Here is a 23,763-nt window from a genome sequence, read left to right as displayed (position 1 = left end):
CACACCACCTCTCCAGTTCTTACGTGGATCTATCTGTTTTTAAACAGTAGTGTTGTTCTAAGCTCCTGGAAAGAGCAGGGGTCTGCGATGGTAGATTATTTGCCTTCTCATCTGGGAGGTGCTATTTAACCTATCTGTGTTTGGTGTTTGTCCTCTGTGGCAGGGAGGACTTCTGAACTAATATCCCCTTTTGTTCTAAAATTCTAATTTTACTTTAATTCTCTTAGGACCTCCATGATGCTGACTGAGAGGTCAGAGACGATGTCACTCACGTCTCCCTTAGATCTGCATTTTTCTAAATACAATATCTCACTTACTTATGGTGAGAAAACAGCTGTCTCTCTAGTGAATCTACACTCCCCGGGCCTTGCTGGCCTCACTGCAGAGCCCTGTGCTCCGTGTCAGCTAAGTCTCTTTGTCATGATCCATTCCTCCCACCCCCAATATCCTGGTATGTTTCAGCTTCCTTCTGTGATCTTTCATCCATGCAAGCTTGGAAATTAGATTCAAATTGCTATCTGTATCTTCATTTCGCTCTCAATATTGAAAATGTACAAGCGCAAAATAATTCTCTCAATCGAGCTCCATATTTACCTACCAATTCATTAAATAGTGGCTTCCGTGCAGGGGCAGGAGATCATATATTAGAGAAGGAAAGCAATTTCGTCAGCAAGTTCATTTGTGCATTCTCTGGAATGTCAGAGCAAAGGCTCGTCCTTGGAATAAGGGTGTTCTCTCACCCGGTCTCATCTCTCTGGCTGTCTGATTCCTCAATTAACTGACACCTCTGGACCAGTGATTTCATTCTGGACGTACTTAGTGGACAGACTAGAAATAGTCATCCAATGACTTACATCCTCTTTTATAGCATCACTATAATCACTGCCTAAGTAGCCCTGCAAAGAGGGAGGGAAGTGAAGAGAAGTCTCCTGGAAAGAGTGTGTTTAAGTGATGCAATAATTTGCAAAGGGTAAGGAAGGGTATTTTGACAATTTCTACTGGAAGCCTGAAATTTGAACAAAATTCCAAAGATCAGACAAGAATAAATTGGCTCATGTATTATGTTTTGAGTTATGGAGCAGAACTCATTGCCAAGGATTATCTATATTAAGTCTCAACTAAAAATGGTGTATTTTTTCTTTTAAATTAAAAAAAAATGAGGCTTATTTGTGATATGATTTTGTTCTGCTCCCAAACTCTTCTCCGCCTTTAAATATTAAAAAGTAGAAATGATTGCAAATGTCTTTTTCTAATTTTCAAATTAGAACTTAAGAGAAGCAAGCCAAAGGGGGAAAGAGGTAGAATCATTCGTACCTGACCCACAAACAAGAGCTCTCTCTTTAATGCCTATGTAACACATAGATTTGTGTTTTTGTTTTGTTTTTAGTTAATTTCAGGAGGCAAAACTATGAGCAGTATCTATTTGTTGTCAAATAACTTATAGCATGGTTGGGAGCACCTGTGGACTTTCGGAATTTTGTTGTCTCTCTTCCCAGGCACAAGCAGGAGCATGCAAGGCCCTCACTCTCAGACACATACAATATTTAAAAAGTTTTAGATCACACAGCATGTCAATGCACTGTTTCCCTATGGCCAGGCCAGAAAATGAAAGACAATCTACACTTTGGATGGTGGGTAGGCTTAGACCTGCAGAGAACCATCATAGCTTTCAGCTTTGGTCACAGAGTTGACAGACATTTGGAATTATTAAACAGTACTGATAATCTGGATTTTTATGCATATTCTCTCAATTGTTATATACTTTACCTCAAAGCTATAAATACTGACAAAGGAACAAAATATATAGATGGACTGGGTCTGTAGGCCCATACTTCATGAACTCTGGGATTTACTACGTTACAACATTTCCAAGTAAAGATAATCATGGATATAGGTAATCTTCTAGTACATAATTTTAATGGGTACAATATTGAGTTTTGTGGACATACAATAAATTCATTAAATAATTCTCTCTTTATGGCATTTACAATTTTACACTTTAACAAATAATGGTGCAGCAAACTTCTTCACACATGTATCCTGTTTATAGATTTGGGTATGCTTTCTGAGAAGAAATTTCTATAAATTGGCTCATTGACCAAGGTTACATAAATTGCTCTTTGTGATAGTAAAATTGCAAAAGCAATTGATAGTTCTGATATATTCCTATAACTCATAACAAAAACAATAATTATTTTTAAAACACTTCACAAATCAATATATGAGCTTATCAGTAAGGATAGTTTTAGTTATCATTTTATTGCTTTGAAAAGTTTTTTTTATTTTTCATGCTATTGATCACTGATATTTTTAAAAGTCTCATGGTCATACTGACTGAGCTAGCTGGGCTCATTGGCATTTTTTTAATTTGTCTTTTTTCTTTGGACAGGGACTTTTCATACATGTGCTTTATCTGTTGATATTTAACCTTATAGTGTTATGGAAAAACAATTTGTCTATCCCAAAGAAGTAAATATTTCATGATAATTTTCTTTAACATGTATATATTTTATACTCAAACCTGTAATTTATATGGACCATATATAGAATAAGGTGTGAATATATCTAATATTGACTTTCTTCCAAATAATTTAAAAATCACCCCAGAAACATTTATGGTATAATTTACATCTTTTGCAATAATTTGCTCTACCATCTAATGAATATTTTTGTACCTCTGGGGCTATTCATGGGAGTTATGGTTTTTTCCAATTTTTTCTTGAGTGACAAATATTTAATAAATTAAATTATTGGGAAAATAAGTAATATGCAAATATGTGGTAAACAATCCAAACAAAAGGGAATTTTCTGTTTTTTGTTTTGTTTTGTTTTGGTACTGGACATTGAACTCACAGACACTCAACCACTGAGCCACATCCCCAGCCCTATTTTGTATTTTATTCAGAGACAGGGTATCACCGAGTTGCTTAACACCTCACTTTTGCTGAGGCTGTCCTTGAACTTGTGATTCTCCTGCCTCAGCCTCCCCAGACACTGGGATTACATGAGCCACACCTGTGTGTGTGTGTGTGTGTGTGTGTGTATAATTTATTAGTGTTCTGTTTGGAATTATCTTTATTCTATTTTCATAGACTTTAGAATATTTTGTGAATCTATTTAACCTGAGAGATTCTACTGAATTGTTTTAATCTCAGAACACTTAACATCTCTATATTATTTTCACATGAAGGAATGTTTTTCTCTAGTTCAGGTTTTCTCTCTTGATGTCTGTGATGTCTTGTAGTCATGTATATGTGTGTGTGTGTGTGTGTGTGTGTATGATCTTATATATAAAATTTTTATACATTTGGGACTTCATATTATATTTGTTTGCATTTTGCTAAGTTAGACCTTGTTTAGTTTTGGATACACAGTGAAGGAGTATTTTTGTCCCTGTATTTCTAATTGTGATATAGCATATGTACATAATTCAAGTAAACTACAGGGAATATGTCAAAAAAACTAAAATCATTAATTTTATGTTTGGCCACCTCTATATAATAGTATAGGGCATATTAATATATGAAAGTTATTATTTTACAAATGACTCTTTTCCATATATAAATGAATGATATATTAATTAAAATTATTCTTATATAAAAGTATGCTCAGATGAACTTTATCTTATTTCACAGTCTTCTCACCTCTGAATAAGGATTGGTGGCCACTCTCTTGCTTCTAAATTTATCCTGTATAGAACTAAAAGTTTTCCAAAACAAAGAATATAAAACATAAATCTGCATACCCTGTTTCCTATTAAACAGACCCAATCTATACTCAATTGAGACACGTGGGTTCTACTCTCACTCATAAGTTAGTTTTTATCTCATAATTTAATATACTTACAAATTAAAAATACATATCTAATATATTTGCTTTACTCATTTAGAACCTGAAAAATAACTTAACAATTGACAGTTATTTGAATTAAGGCAACAATGCTGAGTTTGTTTTTTTTGTTGTTATAAAGCAGAGAAGGAACTTTAGAAAGCAAATGTTTTACAACAAAATAAATACAAATACAAAATAAAAACAAAATAAAATAAATACCTCTATGTTAAAATTGATGTGGCTTATGTCGTGTGGCCCAGTGAGGGGAAGCTGTGAGGTGGAAATAATACTTTTAAGTCAAAGACATAATATTGATGATTCTGTTACAAAGCCAGAACAACTCAAAAATAACTCTTATGTGGAATAGCCACTAAATGTCAGTAAGCATGGGTCCAAAATACATTACTGACTTTTCTGAATTACCCTTGATGTCTGAGCTCTGACACTTTTGATTATAAAATGACAGCTTTATTTTTGCTTTAGAATGTCCCCTGATTCTTCCCAAGCTCTGTCACTTTATGATGCAGAGGTCAGGGACAGGGTTGGATCAAGGGAGCAGGTACACTCAGACAGAGAGCCTTTGCAAGAGCAAGGTCTTGATTTCACCTTCCACAATTAGTCTCCTGTCTTTGGCTGGTATGACTACACTCACACACCAGCGAGCAACCTTTAAACAAAACAGTAGAAACACGGTCACACGGCTTTTTCTTTTAGTATTGTATATAGGAGCTAATTAACTAAAGCTTTTCACTGGGTGGCTGTGACCTCTATGTGACTGAATTTGTGAGTGGTTTCTGCTTTGGGAAAGAAAATGGTATCAAAGGCATTGGGAATCTGTATTTTGTCCGTAGCATACTTTTTCTTTCTGCTGTGGGATTGGCTTCTTTGATCAGAGAAAGCAGAAATGAGTGCCTAGGCTAATGTATTTGAAAGCTTTTCTTTCTTGATGATACAGGGTCAAAACCATGCACCTGCCCCATTCCATGTTCTTCCTAGCCTGAGCTGATCTTTCTGACACACAGGAGGTCTTTGGGCTTCAGCAGGCACTTTCCTGCAGAGAACCTGGCACTTGTCTGCCTGCTCTGCATTAGGGGAGTTTGTGCCTGGGTACTCCCCTGCATCTGTCTCCACAGTCGCCAGGAGCCAGAGCTGGGAAGAGCTAACATTGTTGGAATATCTATTTTAAAAGTCCAGATGTCAAGGGTGGTGCTATTTTCATCCTCACATTTATAGATAAGGCACATTAGTTGGGTAAATGGGTAAAATTTTCCGTGCCAGCTAGTGAATGGTTGATGCTCAGTCTTGAAGTTCAGGGGGTGTCAGCGAAAAATTTTGTTCCCAATTATGTGGACATCTCACTTGGAGCAGGAACATATTGGATCTTGCTTTCTCTTTCTACCTGTCTAGATATAGTTAGGACTCAGTCCTATAAATAAAAACACCACTCAGTGAACTGGCCTTACTGTAAGTACCTCAATATCTATCATGATTATGTGACTATGACAATTGATTTTATGAGTCGACTTAGTTAGGCCATGGTATTCAGTCATTTGTCCAAACATGAATCTAAGCGTTGCTCTGAAGTTATTCTGTCGACATGGTTAGCATCTAGCATCAGTTGAATTTAAGTAAACAAGAGTTTTGGTAATCATGAAGGTGGGCCTCATCTAATATGTTGAAGCCCTAAAGCAAACACTAAGGTTTCTGGTAAGATTTTTTGCCCCAAGGCTGCAGCATTCACTTCTGCCCGAATTTCTCACCTATTGGCCTGGTCAGCAGATTTCAGGCTTGCCAGTCTCTGTGATTTCACAACCCAGCCCCTTACTGTGAGTCTCAATAGAGTCAGTTCTTGTTATTCACAAGGATTGTTCCATGAAATCAGTATGAACACCAAACTTGAAAATACTACATTCAGTTTTTTGTTTGTTTACTCATATTTTGGTGCTGGGATTGAGCCCAGGGCCTTGGAACATGCTAAGAACATGATCTACCAGGGAACTATACAATTCCAAGGAACTGACTGAAAATTCTAAGTCATTGCTGCTAGGAGAAATATAGGGCTAGGTTCAAAAAAGTCTGATATTTTAAAAAAATTAAACTAAGAAAAAATTGACATATTAAGCTATGTGCTTAAGGTAGAATATGCCTCTTCTTTCTGATAACCTAAATCTACCGAGTTTGGAATAGCAGACATATCTTAACTAATAATTTGACTTTGGTTTGTGGTTGAACTTTAAACTAGAGTTCATAAAAATATTCTAACTTGACCATATAGATTAATTACCTTTTAACAAAAGTATCAGATATCCAATTTGACCTGATGTATCTGCCTTTCCAAAAGTCTATTTTGACTTCTTAGCAAATTATATTATGTCCGTAAAATGTATTAATCCATTTAAAGGTTTACTGAGCACTTACTATATGAGTTGACTTAGTTAGGCCAGGCATTGGGCGCTGGAGATACACTCTTGAACAGGTAAGATCCAGACCCTGCTCTCATGTTGCTAACAACCTGGTAGGAAAGAGAGACAAACAATGTATGGAAAACAGTAAAAAGAATTACAAACTTGCCCCCAGACAGGAAAATGCTGCATATCTGTCTTCGTAAGAACAGAGTTTGCACTGGAATCCTTGGGAGAGAAGGTTGAGGATACACAAGTTAGAACCAAAAGCTTGAAGTATGTATGTGCACCCTGGAATTGATCAAGCCAAAACTCCACTTTTGCAGGAATGTGGGGTATTGGCATGTCCTCTAGGCCTGAGAATAGAATCCCGGGTACTAAAGGGCATGACTCTGAGAAACACGGCCTGAGCAAAGGCTGCAGCCTAGGAGCAGTGTGGTAATAGGGGTAGTAAAACCTGGCTACCATTAAGAAATGGGAATCCATGACCATGATGTGCTCCCAGGACACAGCATGTGTGCTGAGTTCCCACACACAGAATGATTGAAAATATATTATGCGTATGATTCTATCAGGCAGACATGGAAGAAGGATTTTCATCAGAGAAACAGAGAACCCCAGATATCACCCAAGAAAATTACCGCAAACCTGGCAAGGCTCTGAAATGGAATACTATGGTACCTACTTCAAATTGTTTGTAAAGATTAGATACAACTAATTTCGATAATATGGCATTGGCAAGAGACAAGTCAAATAAGTCAATGAAAAAGACGAGGGATCCCGGAAAGAGACCAACAGAATAGGATGAAGATGGCCTTCAACAAATGGACTGGGAGCTGTACACCCACATGCAAAACTTGAATCTAGACACTGACATTCCACCTTTCTGAAAATTATCTCAAATGCATGATAGATCTAAATGTAAACTGTAAAACTCCTTGAAGATAACACAGGAGAAAATCTGCAGGACTTTGAGAATGGCAACGATTTTCACATGCAACACCAAAGGCATAATCCATGAATAATTGATAAGATGGGTGTCACTAAACTTAAAGATATCTAAGTCTGAAGGGAAGAGTCAAGACAATCAGAAGACAAGTCACAAATAGGGAGAAAATATTTTTAAATGACATCTCTGATAAAGAACTGTTATCCTCAATTTGCAAAGAGCTCTCAAAACTCAATACTAAGAAAACAACCTGATTTAAAAACCAGCCAAAGGCATGAACCAGATACCTCATCAAAGAAGATAACCAGGTGGAAAATTAACATATGGAAAGATACTGCATATCACATGTTCCCAGAAAAATACAAATTAAAACATCAAGAAGACCATTACACACCTATTAAAATGACCAAACTCCGGAACACCAAATCCCATGAAGGATGGAGGGCAACACTACCTCTTGTACACTGTTGTTGGGAATTCAACATGGTAAAGCCGTTTTTGAAGATAGTTTGGCATTTTTCTATAAACTAAACATGCTCTTACCATATGATCAAGCAATCGTGTTTCTTCGTATTTTTCAAAGGAGTTGAAAACTTATGTTCATAAAATACATTGAACATAAATGTTTGTAGCAGCTTTGTTCATAACAGCTTCCCCAAACTAGGAAGCAACCAAGATGTCTTTTAGGAGGTGAGTGGATAAATAAACAGTGGTACATCCAGACAATGAACTATTATTCAGCACCATAAAGAACGGAGCTAACAAACCATAAAAAGGCACTGAATAACCTTAAATGCATGTTCTTACGAAAAAGAATTGAACGTGAAGAGGCTACCAACAGTATGATTCCTACTACATGACATTCCAGAAAAGGCAAAACTGTGGAGAGAGTAAAAGATCAATGGTTGCCAAAAGTTGGAAGATTTTGAATAGGCAAAGCACCAAGGACTTTTAGGGCAAGGAAATAAACTGGTTTGCCACTGTCATGACAGACGTATCCCAACACACATTTGTTCAAACCCACAGAATACAGAACGCAAAGAGTAACTCCTAATGTAAACTGAATACTTTGGGTGGTTATGGTAGGTCTAGTGGGGAAGCTATGCATAGGCTGCGTTAAGAAGTTTATGGGGAGTCTCTCCAACTTCCTGTTAATTTTTCTGTGCATCTAAAACTGTTCTGAAGAGAAGACTTAAGCAATAAATATGATCACAATGATGTGGTAGAGTAGTCTGAGAAAATGTAGAGAAGCAAGACATTTTAGTGCACATAAATTAAATGGTGCTGGGAAGGCAATTTTTTTTCCTGGGAGAATTGAAAGAAGATGGCTAAGAGAGGGGAGTTGTGAAATATTCATATATTGTGCTTAAGAAACTCAAACCTTAGCCCATAATTGGAATCTGATGAAGAATTCTAAAAAGGATCTACTCCAAATAAATTTGTAGTTTAAGTAGATCTCTTCGATCACTGTGAAGGAGATAAATTTGAAAAGACAAGACCAATGACAAGAAGATTAATACCTAGGTCAGGACAGTGATTTATGACCCTGAACATTTCTAAAAATAATAAGGGTCGAAAATACACACATTGGAATGTATGATTGTATGTGGGGACTAGGGAGGACGGATTGAAGATGACATACACATTTCTGTCATGAAGTGTTAACTCCAAAGAGCAGAGGGGATCACACTCCTTATAAAATATGTGCATCAGAAATATCCACTGTGGTGGCTATTACAATGAGTTTGCAAGACAATATAAATTTTATTCTCATTAAGTAATCTGCTTCTCAAATAAGCATCTGAATTCACATAGTTTAGGGCATAGCACTAAAACAGAAAATCCATGGGGCCTGATGACTTAAAGTTTGATTCCTCCTTTAGTCATTAATTATTGTGTGACCTTGAATTAGTTACTTAAATACCTTAATCCTCATCCATTTAAATATTTAAATATTAAATAAAAACAAGGAAAAGCTATGAAGTGGGAGGAGATATATGAAGGCAAAATGCAAAAATTGCAAACCATAAGGGTGATAATATTTACCCCGGCATGTATTTCCTCCTAACATGTATAGAGATGGATACATAAAATATGGAATCGATACAACTTGGGGTCAAGAGAATGAGGCCTAAAATCAGACTTCAGACTAGTGAGGGACAGATGGTAGCCCTGTCATAACTGTTGACATTTAACAAGAAATATAATCTCTCCATGCCTTAGTTTCCTTTTATAAGATGGGTAAAATAAAGTCACCAACCTCATAAGTTTGGTGGAAAGACTGTGTAAAACTATGAATGTAAAGTATTTAGAATATTTCCTTAAACTCAATATGTCTAGAAGAAATATTAATTACTAGTGTGAACATGTAAACTTATTTGCATAAATATGAAGTGCATGTATGTATGCAAACATACTTATTAGGCTGAATTATATAATTGCCCGTGTTCAACCATTTTGACTCATAAAAATGGCAATGTCCTATAGTTTGACTATGTGTGTGTGTGTGTGTGTGTGTGTGTACGCATATGTGTGCATGTGTGTGTGCATGTAGATAGATAGGTAGATATATAATATACTAATTTAATTATCTCTTTTCTGATAATTTTCTTAGGTAAGCAATAAGGATTACATTCTAGGGCAGAGAGTACTTCTGGATTCCAAATCAGAGCTGTGTAACCTTGGACAATCAACTTAACCTCTCTAAGCCTCTCACCTCCTCTCTACAATGAGAAGAATAGAAATTTATTAGAAATATTAAAGGAGATAACATATGTGGTATGCATAGCAAATAAGCCAGTTAGATAACAAATATTTAAATATGTTAGCTCTTAATGCATGAATCATTAAATATTTACTTAAATCCCGTTTTTTGCAGATGACCACACTATATTTTCTGTCCTTCAACTTCTTTCCTTTTTCTTCTCTTCCCTTTTCTTTTCCCCTTCTTTGTCATCCCTTTTCTTTCCCTCCCTGTCTTCCCTTTTTAAATCCTTTTCCTTTTTTCCCCTTTCCCTTAATTTACTTTTTAGTAAGTTTTCTAGATATATTATAACTTCCTGGAATATAATCCAATGTGTGTGTGTGTGTGTGTAAATTTGAGGGCAGTGGTGAGATTCCTATGAAATTAATTGTGTAAGCAGAGTTTAGACACACAATATTCCTTCTCATCCTAGAAGAGAGCCTACTAATGCCAATCCATGAACCTTCTTTATTTGCTTGTAAGAATATCTAATGAAATAAGAAAATGTTGGAACTCTTGTGATCAATAAAGAATGTCCTACACATTCTCCTGAAAGACAGAAGGACTTAATTAAGATCTGAATGTGTTTACAAGAATATTTAAATGGCCCTAGACAGAGCAATGACTGAAAAAGGAGGGATATTAATTTAGAAGGATGTGCTCCCGGAAATAGTCCTTGGTAGCTCTGATTTATGCATGCTCACCTGTGTAAATTTACCTGTTTGCCCTATCTGGGGCCATTGGAACTGCTGTGGTCCATGTGAAGGGCAGAGACAAAAATGATCCCTAAGCTGCTTTGAGAATTTGTATTCTTATGCCAGGACCACGTAAGTAAAAATTGGCTGTGCCATAAATACCGTTAAATGACAAGAGGGGCTCTAGGAAAATCTTTGAGAGAAGCGCTTTACAGATCCACCTTCTGACCTCTAATCTGAAGAGCAAGGGGAAACCCTGGTTTTGGAAGGTGCAAATGAAGGCCCAGTAGTAGGCAGCCCATTAGTGCAGCCCTGTCTCCGGGAAGACAGGGCACATGAGGGAGAAGGTCTGGAGGTGGTCGCTGCTCTCCCACACAGCCTTGCTGCAGCTGTATCAGCCACTGAGGAAAGGTGATTGTGAGCCTGGACTTGAGGGAAGAGAGAAGTGGAGAAAGGAGGAGAAAAAGAAACGGAAATAAAGAAGTGTACCTGGGAGCAGTACCTGACTATGTCAACGACATTGAAAATGCATTCAGTTTCCCATTTAGAAGAGTTCTTGTTGGTTTGTATTGGTTTTGTCAGTTTGTTTCAATTTTACAAATACAAAGGTGTAAAACATTTTGCATCGGATTACAGGTAGAAATTAAGCTAATAAGTAAATGAAGGAATGAATGCATATATAAACCAATTAAGTCTAGTATAGGTTGGGAATATTTCACCTATAGTCAGAATTAATTTCAACTAAAATCCTCTACTCAACCTAGAACCAGGCAGGGTCCCCATAGATAAGGGAGGTCTAGCTTAGGTATATATTATGTAGGTGCTCCTGGTTGAATATGCACAAGTATGGGCCTGCCCTTGGGCTTGAGGGGAATGTTTTATTAGCTCTTTGTAAAAAAAAAGTATTTAAACCAATTTTTAAAATATTTTTAAAATTATAACTAGGAAAATTATGGACGAAGAAAAATGGCTGATCCTAACTGGGCAAACACATCTCAATGGATAAAACACAGATGTGAGAAGGAAGGAGAATTCTTTCCAGAGAGCAGTTAGCAGTTCACAGTGAACTGGGAGTCCTCATGACCACGTGGGATCAGTGCATACACTGCATTCCTTTGCTCTCAGGCTAGAGTGAGAACTTCTAGCTCAGAATCTATGGGTAATGGGGTTGGTCCCATAAGTATACATAGTATATTGCTTACATTTTTTAAACAATGATTTAAGAAGCAGGAACGTATTAATGTAAATAGTCTCATCTTGGGGAAAAACATACCTCAATAAGTAAAGGTATTAGGATGATTAATACTTACTGAAAAAAAAAAACTACCAAAATAAAGGAATACTTCGGTGCTTCCTACTCAAGGTTTTAATATAAGACATAGTTATGGAGTGGGTTTAGGAGCCGATGAGAAGAGCAATCTTTTTCAGTTTTATCCATGCTGAAATATGAGTCATAAATCAGCTGATGGGATTCTCATATATTTCTAGGACGACAGAAGAAAGCAACACTGGATTTAGTTATTGAGAACTTATCCATTTATATCAAAGAAAATGAGAAAGAGCTCTCATTGTCCTCAAAATTCACCTCCCCTCTGCTTTTAACCCTTTGTGATATGGAAAAGTAGTAGGAGATTTTGTGTGTGTTACTTGCTTGTTAAGAAATTTGTAATGTTTTGAACAACCAACAATAAAAAATTAAAAAAAAAACAAAACCTGAAAATAAATATAATTATTAATTAAACATTAAAAGCATTTCCTTTAAAGTTAGGAATTAGTAAGAGTGATCATTATCATTCCTTGTAATCAATATTTTATCTGAGGTTGTAGTAAATGTAATAAGTCAGTAAATATTGAGGATAAATTATCTTAATACAAAAATTTAGTTTATTTTAAAATATGATATTCTAAATAAAAAAGAAAGTATACAGATGATCACAATTTATAATAAATTTCTTTGAGATGAAACAAAAAAAAAGAAATTTTCTCAATGTGAAAGCTGATCATTGCAAAATTAATATGAAAAATCAATGGCAATCATAGATGTCAATTTCCCATGAAGGTCTGCCTGCTTAGCAATCAAGTTTATATAACTCATTAAACATACCTACATATTGGTTTTGTGCAGTAGAACACTACATAGGAAACTGAAGGAAATGTTCAAGTTACAATAGGTCCTCAACATAAGACAAACACATCTGGACAACACTAGAAATAACTAAGATGCTAATCTAGGACATTTCTTAAAAGCACTCTTGGAATATTGAAATATAATCCTGCCTCATATTGGTACAAACTCCATTAGTTTCTTCAGTGTCATGTTTCAGATTATTTTGGATATCAGAGGTGGCTTTCACATGTAATTCTAGCAATCTACAGAATGCTAGTAGCTGGTAAAAAGTAACATAGTTAAAGTACACACATTTTTGCATCTGTAAAGTTTATGTCAATGCTGTTTGTTGAAACTTTGGCATCAGAGTTTCCCCGCAAACTTACTATGATATTAAACAAGCATTTACAAAGTTGCTCCGTGAAACTTTAGTTCCAAGAGTAAGTAAAAATGTTCTCACCCTCAGTTACTTGCTATCTGAGCTACAATGTACACTGGTATAGTAAAAGATGTAAAACAAAGCAACCAATTTATCTTCAATTATTTCATTATATCTCAAAATTATTTTATTAGAGAATAGTATCTTCTAATGGGATATGTATCAACATCTTATAGAAAAAAATCATACCATGGAACACACTATGCTAAATGAATCCAGAAATTGATCTGGCATTTGAATTGAAATAAGTAAGGTTTCCTGGATGGTGATTCTTTTACCTTCTTACATTTGTGCACACTGGTTCTTCTCTCTGAAATAAGAGACTAACTTTAGCCACCCACCCATTCCCATGACTTTCCCATGTTGGATTGGATCATTCAAGTCCTAGATGAAAAGCAATTGTCTATGATATTTTTCCTGATAAGCTCACATCTGCCTTGGTTGTCTCACCTCTCACTTTTCCTAAAAAAAAAAAAAAAAAAAAAAAAAAAAAAAAGTGTGCTAGCCTTCTCACAGCACATAGAACTCTTCTGACTCCTCTCTTACTTAAAGGGATTGGCTGTGTCTCACTCCATATTGTAAACCTTGTGCCTCTGAAAAGACCCAGCATATAGGAAGTGAAGAGCAAATACTTGATAAATGCAGGCATGGGATGAAAGGAAAAAAGATCCAGGGAAGCATATTCTTAGGTCGGTTTGACGGATCAGAAAGAGATCTAAAATCCTAAGCAAAAGGCTTTAGGGAATCAGAGGAAACTACCTTGTACTATAAAAATCTATCCCAGAGAGAGTGGATCCCATGTAACCGCTAAAATGATGGAATCAGTTGTAAGGGACATTTAACTCCTACTCTTATGGGTAAGAAAGATCCTTAAGATAATTTATTCACAAGTTGCTTACTAATCTGCTTTAGAAGGAAGCCATGTGAGGAGCTTCTTTTGGATTCTAAAGCAAACAGATGTTCTTTCTCCCACAATGGTGCTAAGCTACTTACATCCCCCCCACCCCAACCACCACAGAAAGCCAATAGTAGTACACACAGCGCAATAGGAATTTTATGCATTTTCATGGAAAGGCAACTACATCATTTACATAGTCAATAGACTGCAACATTTTCAGAAACAAAACCCTATGAATGGAAGGAAGGAAATAAATATCCTTGAAGGAAAGCAAATACCACTTGTGAACTAGGCAGAGAATTAGGGGCATTGTTTCAGGAACCCAGTTGACAGGGGCCTGGCTGAGAGATCCGTCTCTACTACAAGGGTAAGAGTGGCTCTCTCTAAACAAGCATGACAGCGTAGACATCTTGCTCGGAGTGAAAGTACAACCACAGGCTCACCTGCAACCTCTTCTGTCCTGAGGATTGTTCAGTCCCTAGAGTCTCTGACTTAATCCATGAGACCAGACCCTGAACACTTCCTTGGCTTTTCTTCCCCCTGCATTTTGACAGGCCAACAGTAATCTTGATGGAGAGGCTGAGGTCCTATCCTGGGCCAGGTTCACATATCTGCTCTATCATGTGTCACTGATGCTATTTATACATGGTCCCTACACATTTCACTCCTCAGTTTACAAGTCTGGAGATGAAAATCTTACCTACATCCACGGATATTATTAGGACCAAAGTAGGTATTGTCTGGCACTTGTAATAAGCACTCAGAAAGTGTTAGCTGTTTGTTCATTTTATTAGTATTAATAATATTAATATGTTATCATTTATAAAGCAGTAAATTTACAACTCCTCCTTCCATTCAAAATCTGCTAACTTCTTCCCAAGTCTAAACTTCTAAACTTGGGAGGCTTCTGTCTCATATAATACTTCCTAGGCCACTATTCCTCACAATTCTAAAATTCATCCTGGAGACCTACTACAAATACCCCAAACCTGCTCAGCCCAAAGCCCTGCATTGAGGTTTTGTACATGTGGTTCCCTTTTCATAATGCAAAAAATCTTCCCTTCCTTCTGATGAGCTGATTTCTAATCATCCCTCAAGATCTTGTTCCAATCTTACTTCACTGAAGAGATCATGCTCCTCTGCTGTACTTCCTCTTCTGTCCCTACAACACTTGGCATTGTGTCACGTAAGGGCATTGATGAGAATTTCACGAGGATATCATCCAGAATATTTTTCTTGAAAATATGATCAAGAACCCTATTATTCTTGATAGTATTGGAATTACCCTGATACACTAACAACGTGATTGGAGAAGGCGATAAATTCTCCTACTTTATTTTCTTGTTTTGTTTCTGTCATTTGATTCTTTTATTATGGGCACTAATCTTATAGGCTTTGTTCCAAGTTCCTACCAACTTGCACAAAAAGAAGCCAATAAGAGGACATGAAACAAATAGAAATATTATAGCCTTCCTAATAAAAGAGCAAATATCTGTCCCTTGATATTATAGACCTTGCTTGAGGGCAATGAAAAATGACATCTTAATATTTGAAAATGTCAGCATGATGACTTTACTATTGAATTTTATTTTGTTTTATTGGACATGTCAGGTCAGATTTTCCAACCTGAAAAGTAAAATCTTACTCTCTACTTTCCCATGTTTGTAAGGATAATTATTAGTTATTCCCCCTTTTCTTCTTTCCTCTTCTTCTGTCCTTCTTTACTAATATTTGTGACGGAGAATTTTATATATTTCTCCAATTAGAAATGTAATTTTATTTGGAGAAAGATATGGGTCCAGAGACTCTGGAAAATAATAGGAAATAGAAAGTGAATTCTAAGTCATTTAGGAAAATTGTATTTTCTTACAGAGTGTTGCATGTACCATTTCATGGATACCTCATTTCTATCCTAATACTTCTGCAAGTAGTCCTTTCTAATTACATTTCCTTCTATGAACTTGAACTTAATTATTTTTGAAACTGAAAAATTTAGCAAAAAATTACACATTATTTGGCATTTTTCATTCCCATGTAGTAAACAAATAACTTGGAAATCATCCTATTCCTTCCCATATTTTAAAATGTTTTTTACCCACTAAGATACTAATTCTTTTCTGTTCTATACATCAATCCCCTCATTCGCTTTGCTACTGTCCTTGTATTAGTTGAGAGTTTCAATCTGCTCTCACCTTCAAAGTCCACCCACTCACTCTAATCTGTCTCCTACCTTGACTTCTCTAAGAGCTTTCTAACAGCTAAACATGTCATTGAACTTAGTTGATAGAAGATAAAACCTTCACATAGAAAGGCCTATAAGAACTTCCATGTGATGTGGTCTGCCTGACTCCTAGTGCTGTCTGAAATCAGAAATATTTTTCTCCCACACTCCACTGCTCCAGAGCAATGCTGGAGTTGCTGCAGTTATTGTAAAACAGCCATATGCACTCACGCCAATATACTCTTATGGATTCTGTTTCTTCTATTTGAAAAGGTTTTTCTGCTTAAATTTTCCCTTGAAGTCGTAGCTAAAATGATCTCTTCACAAGTAAAACCTTGCCTGCCCACTAAGTGACACTTAGATGTTCTTTCCTCCTGTTTTTATGTACCTCACGGAAGTCTATTTTAATAAATTTCTTACTGTGCTGTGAAGTTTGCAATTCTATGTCATCCATTAGTATTCGAGATAAACACTGTTTCTCCTCTGCTTTATTCACATCTACCCCATAAAAAGGCATTCAATAAACATTCAGGATAAGTGAATATCATAAGTTCTCACTAAAATACTTCAACCTATAGGCAAGACCAGCTTCCCTTGAATCTGTCCAGTAACTTCCCAGTGCCAAAATAAGCTCTGAATGCTTGAGAGAAGTTTTGGGAGAATGTTTAGTAAGCAATTTCTGGCAAATAGACTAATTTACTCAGGTGGCATAAACATTAGATACTATCTAATTTAATCATATTTGCAAATAGCTCTCATATAAAAGAGAGTGATGCAAACATGAAACTGCAGCCAGGGCAGAAGTAAAAGTGAAATATTGTTGAATGTTTTATTCTCAGCACAGGCAACTGAATTATTTTCCAGTCTTAAGATTATCAGTCAAATAATAGAACATCGACTGTACTTATTTGATGTCACTTTAGCCTATTAAAGTTTTGCTATATTTTTCTCCATTATTCTACAATTGGATCAAATTATCCCCCAAACTCCTGACTCTTCAGAAGGAAAAGCACACAGACCAACAAATAGGGATCATAAGCATCATGTCCCCTCACCATCACCATCCCCATCCCCATCCCCATCCTCATCCTCATCATCACCATCAACGCCACCACCATCACCATTACCAGTAGCACCACCACCAATACCATCAATACCACCACCATTGCCACCATTATCTCCATCACCATTATCTACAACCATCATGACCACACTAACATCTTCATCAACAGTCTCGATATCAGACACAGGATTTTTCCAAGGTCCAGCCTAATTTATTCAAAGCTGAGTTCCTGTTTGACAGAACTATCAACCATATTCTTTTTTCTTTGCAAGAAATTAAATCCAAGAAAATGCTGGAGGGAACGGAATCACTGGTCTGGAAAAGCAGAGTTCTTGGCAAGCAGCAGACCGTTGTGTCACTGACAGAAGGAGAGAGAATAAATAATGGAAGTGCCACAGGCTATTGTTTCTGGAAACAAGATATATAAAGTAATAGAGGCTGTTATCCTCTAGTTTGAACAAAACGAGGTAGAGATTCAAAGAAGGTGGACAGATTCAAGGGAAGCTTAAAATGAACACAGGGACCAAAACTTTGCCCAAGGCAAAGGAGATTTTTAAAAAATGAATAAACATTTCACTCTCACCTAAAGAGAATAAATCCTTTTGTTGTGTTGTTATCTGTAAGTGGATTTATGTGATTCTGAAAGATGGCCTTTATTGAACTTCAGGAGAAAAGCCAGAGAATATAAAAAAAGTCATGCTGACAATCCCCCAAATGGCTAGGCTGCTTGGCTATTCCTCCAAGGCTCAGTGTGCATGATGTCCAAATATCAGATCAATCAGGAAAAAGACCGTCAAACCATTTTGCCCTTTTCAGAATCATGTAAACAAAGCAGCAGTTTTCACATAGTTATTTTGGTTCAACATCAGTTAGAGGGTTCAGAGATTTTACCACTTGACTGCTCCCTTCAAAGATTAACACCGAAAATACTGGTGCAAGTGGTGGATGTGAAAAGATCCTCTAGCCTGTGAGAAATTCAAGATGCTTTTTAGTTTGTCTTTTAGTTCGTATTCAGATCTTTACCAAATCCATGAAAGCAAGGTAGGAAACCCTCTGTACTTCTTTCCTCCTCCTTTTAGTTATTAAGCAAATCTATCCTCTTCTCTTTAATGTTTTTCTTTCTGGTTTTTTATTACTACCTATTTTGTTATGATTTTCCTAAACTCCTTAAGCATGTCTTTAAGTTATCCCCCTTAACTCACTAAAGCTGTGTGTCTAAAATATGGCATGTAGGTAAGTCTGAGGTGGGTGGTGTAGGGTCAGTAGATAGTATTTAATTTATGGTCACTTTATTACTTGAGGGCAACCATGTTAACCTCTACTATAGACTTCTAAGCCATCACTGGGAAACAGAAGAAATGGGTAAACTGATCTAGGCAGTATCTGAGATCTGAGATATGTTTCTAATTCTACCATTTTCAGTTTCTGTGCTGGCAGATATCAGCAATTGTCCTTGAGAATTATTTCATTCTGCATTTGAGCTAATTATTCAGTGCATATGATTGACAGAAACTGAAGTCAGAGGATAAAGAGAAGTAAGTAACTTATTTTGTCTTATTTTAACAATTATTTCCTTTGGATGTTTTGAAATTTGGGGAAGTTAAAAGGACACCATAATCTCTCTATTTACGTTTTTCTCAGTGGAACCTAGAGAGAAAATGTTGACAGGCTTGGGCACTAAGAACATCGCCTGAGAGTCTCCAATGAGCCAGAGTGAAGCAGAGTTTGACTGTGTAAAGTTAAAAAGAAAAAGAAGAAAAGAGAGATGGCCTTTTTCCTCTAAGGTATTCACATAGAAGTTTTAGGGAAAGTTGAAATTTTAAGAATCAAATGACCAATTTAAAAATCAAATCAGTGGAGAATTATATTTAACCTGCTAGTTCATGTACATGCTCATTAAATGCTGTTGAATGAAGAAAAGTCTGAAGATGAATCACATCAGCAATTACTTTTCTAGAAACCTGTATGCTCAGTACAAAGAAATCCACGATATGGTTTTAGTATGAAAAAGAATGGCAATGTAATTGTGGAAGCATCAATACAACCATGATTAGTGCTGTTGCCACTCCATGTGGAAAGTTACGTAAAATGAGAAATTGAAATAGGTAAAAAGAAAAATAGAAATACAATACAATAAACTAATGATGGGTAAACTTTGAATAAATGGGAGGGGGCAGATCTTTAAGAAAGAGAAAATGAGAGCTAAAAGAGTATCAGGAAGGAATACAGATGCAGTTGAAGCAGAGAGGCTTTTTAAGGGAACACAAAGAAATGAAGCTAGAAATACGATTTGGAACCACATTGTCATGTGATTATATAACAGTTTGTTATAGGTTGAATGAATGTTTATGTCTTCCCAAAATTTATACATTGAAGCTCTACCTCCTGTGAGATGGTATTTGAGATAGTGTCTTTGGGAGGTGACTTGGGTTCTATGATTTCATGATGGTGGGGACCTCTTGAAGGAATCAGTGCCTCTCTAAGGAAAGACACCAAAGACTCCGTCTGTTTTCCATGTGAAGACAGGGCTATAAGGCAGTCTTCCGCCAGCCAGGAAGAGAACCCTCACCAGCACCTGTATTGGCCAAAACCTTGATCAAAACCAGCCAGACTCTAGAAATGTAAGCATATAAATTTTGGTTGTTTAAACCACCCAGCCTGTGGTATTTTGTTGTGGCAGCCAGAGCTGACGAATCCTCACTGCATCCCATAACTATTGGCAAACATTGGTTTTGAGACAGTGATTTTGAAAGAAGACAAGCAATCATTAAAGTAGCAGTATGGAAGGCTAGTGTACGAGGGGAACTTGTGTTAGTTTATGAGGAATGAAAAGGCATAAAGCCACAGGAAAATGGAAGGAAATCAGAGCCCAGTCAGAGGTTCTTAAGACAGTAAGTGTGCTGAGGCAACTCTTCTCAGAAACCAAGACATGGTAGAAAACACCAAGCAGAAGACAACCAGGAGAGCCAGGCACAGTCAGAACAATCCATGGACCTGGTGGTGATTTAGGGATGAAGTTTGGAATCACGTAAGAAATTCAAAGTGGGATGATTTTAGTAACAGGAGGCTATCAAGCACAACGTCAAAATTGGAAAAGTAGCCAAGAATTTGGAGATGCATGGAACCAAGATTTCAGATCAAGGTCATGGGTCATACCAAGTAGATAACCATGAACCATGTGGATCCAAATAAGAGAAAGCGAATTTTAATCTAATGCCAGATAAAATATATGAAACCCAAAGAAACAGAAAAAGAGTGTAAATTTACAGGGTATTAATAGATAAATAAATGTCTGATTCTTGAAAATATTCATAATAAGTCATCATTTTTTTCTCTGCATAATTCTAGTGCTGGGAAACTTCCAACTATGAAATAGTTCCTTCATCCTTTCAGTAGGTCTTATTTTATTTATTAACAAATTATTATTAATTATGAAACAAATCCTACTATGATGTCTTTTTAAACTTGACCCTAGGTCTTCTTCCTGTAGCTATTTAAGATATGATTAACTTCCACATAACATTTCTTGAACAACTGAAGATGACTATTGCTGCCTCTTTCCAAGCAAACCATCTTTCTTTATGCATTTTTCATATGACTTTGTTTTTACATTATTATGCATAGAATGAATATAATATTTAAATAGGCTTTGTTGAGTAGAACTATTGATGCTCTTTTCCTGAGTGCAAAATTGCCATTATCACTCATGATTATGTAACACACTTAATGTTTGGTAGTTTATGTTAGTGGAAATTGGATCAAAATAGGTATTGTTTGTCTTTTAGTTCCTGGTTTATTTCACTTAGCATAATATCCTCCAGTTTCATCTGTGTTGTTGCAAATGATAGGCTATTCTTCTTTTTAAAGGTTGAGTGGTATTCCATTGTGTATGTATGCCACATTTGTTATTTACTCTAATCCACTAGTGGAAATTTAGGTTGATTCCATATCTTAGCTGTTGTGAATAGTTCTACAATAAACATGGGAATGCAGATCTCTCTTCAACATATTGATTTTAGTTTCTTTGGATATATGCACCAAATCCAGGGATTCTGGATCATATGGTGATTCTATTTTCAGGTTTTATTTTTGAGAAACTCAATACTGTTTTCCAATGTCCCTATTCCAATTTACATTCTGGCCAACAGTGTGTGAGGAAGGGGTTCATAACTTAAGCAAAACTTGTTATCTTTAGTCCTTTTCGTAAGAGAGATTCTGAGGTGCTGTCCCTTTTAAATTTTTATTTTCCTGATGATCAGTAATGTACACTTTTTCCTATTCTGTTGGCTATTTGATAGGTTTTGATGAGACTGGATGGGCAGGGAAATCTGTGGTGAAAGGCTATAAATTTCCAGTTAAATAGGAGAAATTAATTTCTGAGATCCATTGCAGAAAAAAATGATAAGTTTGTGATCTGAAGGATATGTTAGTTTGATTTAATAATCCCGCAATACATACATACATATAAGAATCATATGTAAGGCTGGGGATGTGGCTCAAGCGGTAGCGTGCTCGCCTGGCATGCGTGCGGCCCAGGTTCGATCCTCACCACCACATACAAACAAAGAATCATATGTACCATAAATATAAAGAATTAACATTTTTAATAATAAATTATTAATTGAAAGAAAGATAAAACATTAAATCCAATGTGTACTTTTCTTCCTTCTCAAATTACCACAATGTCTCATGCACGTGTGTATGAAAAAATTCTCAACAGAATAAGAATAGTACAGAAGTTATTTTAAAAGATAGACATGCATGGGATTATATCATGAAAGAACATCATAGAAGATCACTCAGCATAACTATAGTTTCATAGAAACACTAAGCACTGGATATGGACGTGAACAGGGGCAAAGGAACTAAAAGGTAGAAGGTTTAATAGAAATGATAGCAAATGAAAAACAAGGGCAGACATACTAGAAGAAAAAAGAGAACTTTTATCTCTAAAGTGTCAATATTCAAACCAGAAGGGTTTAATGTGTTTCAAAGAATATATTTGCGATTAACTTGAACAATACTCGACTTTTCTCTATCTGAATCATTAACTTAGATCCACTTTCATAAAGTTGGATAGTCAATGGTTTGAATCTCCTTAAAATTTAATTTTGTTTTAATTTGCTTATTGTCTTATAATGCCAAGATCTTCTCTAATTTGGACTCCTATGTTTTCCCTCTCCTTTTCGCGTTATTTGCAAACTTGCCAATCATAACCTCTTTGCCCTCAATGCATTGATAAAATGCTAACAGGTAAAAACTTACCCTTAAAATTGGGTAAGAAATCTCTAAGAGGTAATTAATTAATTTTAAATATAGACAAAATTGTTCAATAGGGTTTGAACTGCTCTTTATCCTACTACTATCCATATGTTGCACAAACACACATCCTAAAAAATTTTGCCACTTGACTAGTTACAATCAAAATGTATAAGGATCTAAGATATTCTTCTGCTGTAGCCATTTAGAAAACTAGATGAGGTTTTTATTGATTTATTCTTAGGAACTCTTGTATATCACATCCTAATTTTCAACCTGTCCCTAAGCCATTGATCTCAACATAGAACTTGTGTCTGGTATCAAGCTCACAGATATATACGTTTCAAATCATTCTCTTTTTTGCTTTGTAAAATATTGAATCAACATTCTATAAGATCTCATACTCCAAGACATTTCAAGAAATTTCCACATCGATTCTATAAATACAACAATTAATCATTTTAATATCTATATGTAAGTTTAATTCAAAAGACAATCAAGATAATGGTTCCCAAGTCCCGAGAGATAGACGGATAAACATACAAAACACACACACACACACACACACACACAGAATGTTTTGAGGTAAAAGCAATTGTGTTTGTTACATTTGTTAAAAAAAAAAGACATCCTTTTGCAAATTGCGGAATTTGTGCAGATTTATATAGACAATCCAGTAAAATTATAATGCTTATCTTTCTTTAGAGAAACTGAAAGGACAAGAAGCTAAAAGACAAGGACAAACAAAATATTCTGCCACTATATGTACCTTTTCTACTTTGTGTCATGTCCTGCTGGTATTCAAAGAGAATTTTAAAAATTAAAAAGAAAATTCTAGTTACTTGGGATTTTGGATTTTATGAACCAATAAAACAATATTTGTAAGCAATATAACATTACCAGTTTTTTATTTCATCATATAATGATATCACAAATAGCTCTCTTCTACCACTGTCATCATTTCACCAAAAACAAAGCAAACAACGGATGGTACTGTAGCTCATGGTAGAGGGCTTGCATAGTATTTGTGAGGCACTGGGTTCAATCCTCAGCTCCATATAGAAATAAATAAATTAAATAAGGTATAAAAAAACAGAAAAATATGTGAAATCTGCAAAAACAAATGAAATAAATAATGGCAGAAGAAAGAACACTT

The 23,763-nt window shown here is 35.8% G+C and overlaps 1 protein-coding gene across 6 annotated transcripts in view; it reads right to left on the bottom strand.

Annotated features, from left to right (window-relative positions):
• The window catches only part of Chrm2 (cholinergic receptor muscarinic 2), a 126,034-nt gene that overhangs the window by 17,333 nt on the left and 84,938 nt on the right, over positions 1-23,763 (bottom strand). For 4 of the 6 annotated variants that reach the window (XM_058575727.1, XM_046434035.2, XM_046434034.2 and 1 more), the window contains one exon: positions 6,250-6,343. The exons of the other annotated variants lie outside the window; for them this stretch is intronic. The gene's annotated coding sequence lies outside the window, so the exon portion shown is untranslated. The remainder of the gene's footprint in view (positions 1-6,249; positions 6,344-23,763) is intronic. 6 annotated transcript variants of the gene reach the window in all.

Source organism: Marmota monax, unplaced genomic scaffold (genome assembly GCF_021218885.2).
Source record: "Marmota monax isolate L192 unplaced genomic scaffold, Marmota_monax_Labrador192_F-V1.1 WCK01_AAM20220418_F8-fsc00122, whole genome shotgun sequence".
Taxonomy (NCBI): domain Eukaryota; kingdom Metazoa; phylum Chordata; class Mammalia; order Rodentia; family Sciuridae; genus Marmota; species Marmota monax.
Note: the sequence above shows the minus strand (reverse complement) of the source record. Positions and strands in the feature narration are given on the sequence as shown.